We start from the raw sequence: 3,722 nt of genomic DNA, 5'->3' as shown, positions 1-3,722 counted from the left end.
GATGGCAAAAAGACTATTTGGTTATTGGACTCTTTGCTACCCTAGAAAGTGTTCATTTGGACTTTTTGATGTGGTCAGAGTGTCAAGCCACTGACTACCTGATGAAGTTGTCCAGCAGCCTGCAGAGGGTAGCAGAGGTCTGATACTACCCCCTGCTGCTCAGAGGTGCTCAAGAGGTGAGTGTGCCTTTACATGTACTCAGTCAGCCTAAAAGTCCAGCACCTGTATTTTGCCTTCTCTCCAAAGGCTATGATGTGTGTATTGCCTGCAGTTATAAGTTACCTCTCAGCTCCTCCCAAGCAAGCACATTTATTCTTAAGGTAGAATCATTACAGACAAAATATTAAAAAAAAGAACCTACACACATACTAAAAAAAGCTTACTGGAGGTCACCCCCACCTCCAGCTAGGGCTCTGGTAGGTATCTGTCCTGTAAAACCCACAACTGGGTTTTCCCCAGGGTTACGTGTTAATCTGCTTTAGATATAGACCAAAGAGTGGGAAGATCAGCCATTTCTTTTTACAGCTCAGGCCTTTGATCTTGGCCTGCTGTAACAGGTAATCAGCTAACAATTACCCTCTCCTCGGGGAGCAGCTTTAAAAGGCTGGGTTTTTGCACAACTGGAGTTGGGCAATTTGCATTAACTTCTCCTTAGGGATTCCCCAGGAAAACCACTTATTGTCCCAAAAGTCCATGCTTCTCTGGTACATGATCAATATAGTCTTCTGAATTCTCAGGTCTCACATCTGTCAAATCTCCCCTCTTGAGAGGTTATGTAAAAGACCGGACCACAATAATATATAAACTGAATACAATAATGTCTTTCAAAATACAATAATGTCTTTCAAAAGTATTTTGGAAAATCTGTCACACAGAAATTAGTTCGAACAAAACAAATTTTTGATTCATTTTCTCTTGTACAGCTTGGCAGGGAAGGGGTTCAGGACAGAGAAAGAATCTTCTCTTCTAGAAGGAAGAACTAGCAATGGATTATCTTGAAATTTAGGGCTTCCTGTAGAATCTAGCATGTCTGTAATTTCTGGGATGGGAAGTTAGATTTGATTTATTTTATTTTTCATTTTGTTTATGATTGGTTATTTTGTGTGCCTCTGGTCTTCCATTGCTGATTTTGTTGATGATGTGGATTATGATTTTGATTATCTGTTAGTGTGCCTTTCTGGTATGTAAATAACTAGCAATGCCAGCTACAAAAGTGCCACATGAATGCCTGTTCTCACTTTCAGGTGACATTGTAAATAAGAAGAAGGCAGCATTATCTCCCGTAAATGTAAACAAACTTGTTTGTCTTAGCAATTGGCTGAACAAGAAGTAGGACTGAGTGGACTTGTAAGTGCTAAAGTTTGACATTGCTTTGTTTTTGAGTGCAGCTATGGAACAAAAAAACCCTATATTTGTAAGTTGCACTTTCACGATAAAGAGATTGCACTACAGTACTTGTATGATGTGAATTGAAAAATACTATTTATTTTGTTTACAAATATTTGCACTGTAAAAATTATAATAAAAAATAATACTATAAAGTGAGTGCTGTACACTTTGTATTGTGTGTTGTAACTGAAATCAATATATTTGAAAATGTAGGAGGAGATGGGAGCAGAGATATACAGAGGGTGTAGGTACAATATTGCTTGAAAAGCAAGAAGAAGCTGGAACTTTATACAGAAAATGAGAAGTCAGTGCAGTGATGTAGTTGGATTGGTAGGAAAGGGATATGGCCAGAGATGTGTAGGAATTTCAATACTATTCATTTTAAACAGCTATTTAAAAAATAAGTTCCTCAGAGGCTTTTACTTCTTCTTATTTGCAGAGAAAATGCATATGCCATATTGTATCAGCACTCTCTATATATCAGAGCTCTAGTTCTGCCTGGCTGCTCATTTGCAAGGCAGCTAATCTGGGGAATGGGGGGAAGGGAAAGAATTCTGTATGTACCATGGAAAGAGAAGATACTTAACATATGCACAGTGATTATGCCCTTTCTGCACAAGTTCAGCATCATTACCCACCAGTTGAGTGGGAAAATTATGAGTGATTTCTGCTAGTATATTCCTAATTAGTGGAATTCAGTGGTATACTCCTTTTCACTGCCCATGCATAAGAATATTCTGTTTGTACTACACTAAACCTATTTTATGCCTTGCTCAATATTTTAAATTTGCATTTAATTTCTTTTTCTCTTCCCATTTTGACAATAAACTATTTTATTCTAATCTGAATTATTCTCTCTCTCTCGTCCACTATAAAATTTTTTGAAGTAAAACTACAGAAGGAGAAAGTTTGTAAGACAACGATAGTCGAATTATGTAGAGAGTCAGAGAAAAGGTATACAAGGAAACGAACAAACAATATATTTTAAAACTCCTACTTCTCCTATACTTTCTCTAGCTTTTTTTCTTTTCTGTTCTTTTTTCTCAGAATAGTTTCACTTTGGTGATATTTTGATTTACTATAATATCTGTTTAGTATTATATGTCCATTTAACAGGTGCATGGTTGTGCAATTTAATGTATGTTTTTCTTTTTATAAAATTCTGGTAGCACTTTCTTTTATAAGAAAGTGTGTGAGCAGAAGGGGCGGGGAACGGACTTTCATTTGATGAGGTTTCCCAGGAATGCAGTTTGCAAAAGTGGTCTGACTGAAACCTGTGCAGGTATTAGTAAGATGACAGCCTTGGAACATAGACAAGCTGCCAGTTAGTATTATCTCTGTTATGCTTTTGATGTGTGTTTGAAATGACTGAGAGTTTTTAGCAGTACGAAAGTGTCTGTGTCTCGTGCTATGGAATGTACACTTTCGTACCACAGTTTTCAGGAAAATACTAGAAATTCTTTATTTACCATGGAGAAGTGTGTAGTGTGTGTGTGCGCACGCATGTACATCTGTGTAATGTATATGTTTGTGTATACATAAACAATGTATTGTTGAGTATCTTTCTTGGCTTCAATATTGTCTTCATAGCAATCGAAGCCAAGAAAAACACTCAACACCATGGTTCTTACTCAACATGCTGAAACTATATACAGTCAAATCCACTTAAGATATCCATAAATTGCCTGGACAGTGATGACTTGGACAAAAGCCATTTAATTCCAGACTAAACTAACTTTTTTTTTGGTCCATCTTCTATGACTTGACTGACACTGGCCTGAGTGTTACCCGGGGTTCCCCTTGAACCCAAAGCTCTTGGTAACCCTTGTTAGCCAAGGTTCCTCCAAACCCCAAGCTCGCGGTAACTTTACTCTTTGCGAGTCGGTATCAGGACAGACCAAGGAAGACGCAGCACCTCTATCTGCTATATGGCTGGCACAAACAAATCAAAACCACCTGCTTTCTCTTAAAGCCAGTACTTTATTTGTCTCCAGTATTCCCATTAGAACACCTTTACTCAAAGTCACTGCTTTGTTTAGTCTCAATCATACACAAATGCAATAGGTTTCAGAGTAGCAGACGTGTTAGTTTGTATCCGCAAAAAGAAAAGGAGTACTTGTGGCACCTTAGGGACTAACAAATTTATTTGAGCATAAGCTTTTGTGAGCTACAGCTCACTTCAATGGATGCATTTCTTTTTACAAATGCAATAGGTTATAGATCACCCCAACCTGCAAAATATCCCTCAGGAGTTTGGAGCAGTCTTCGGGTGATTTCAGCCATAGAGTTCCAGTGGCCAACTGTCCGTCTGCAGCTGAAGATCTTCTTGATGT

Source organism: Eretmochelys imbricata, chromosome 1 (assembly GCF_965152235.1).
Source record: "Eretmochelys imbricata isolate rEreImb1 chromosome 1, rEreImb1.hap1, whole genome shotgun sequence".
In the NCBI taxonomy this organism is placed as follows: domain Eukaryota; kingdom Metazoa; phylum Chordata; order Testudines; family Cheloniidae; genus Eretmochelys; species Eretmochelys imbricata.
This window is presented reverse-complemented; position numbering follows the sequence as displayed.